Below are 284 nucleotides of genomic sequence, written 5' to 3'. Positions count from 1 at the left end.
GAACGGCTTTCGACACCCTAGAGTGCCTCTAACACTTAGAGGAGGCACTCCGTCTTCGTTTTTAGGTGGGGGAGAGGCTCGAAAAGCGCTTTCCTCCCAGGTCTCGGAGGTGAGACCGGTTTCTTTAACGAAACAAGTGGAGTCCTTTATGAACACCAAGCTGAATGCTATCAGCAGGGTCCGCGATGCAATGGCAGCGGCCCAAGACAAACAAAAGGAGTACTCAGACAAACATAGAGGAAACTTACACGTGTTTAAAGTAGGTGATTTAGTCCTACTAGACC

This window comes from Plasmopara halstedii (assembly GCF_900000015.1).
Source record: "Plasmopara halstedii genome assembly, contig: Scaffold_322, whole genome shotgun sequence".
NCBI lineage: Eukaryota > Oomycota > Peronosporomycetes > Peronosporales > Peronosporaceae > Plasmopara > Plasmopara halstedii.
This window is presented reverse-complemented; position numbering follows the sequence as displayed.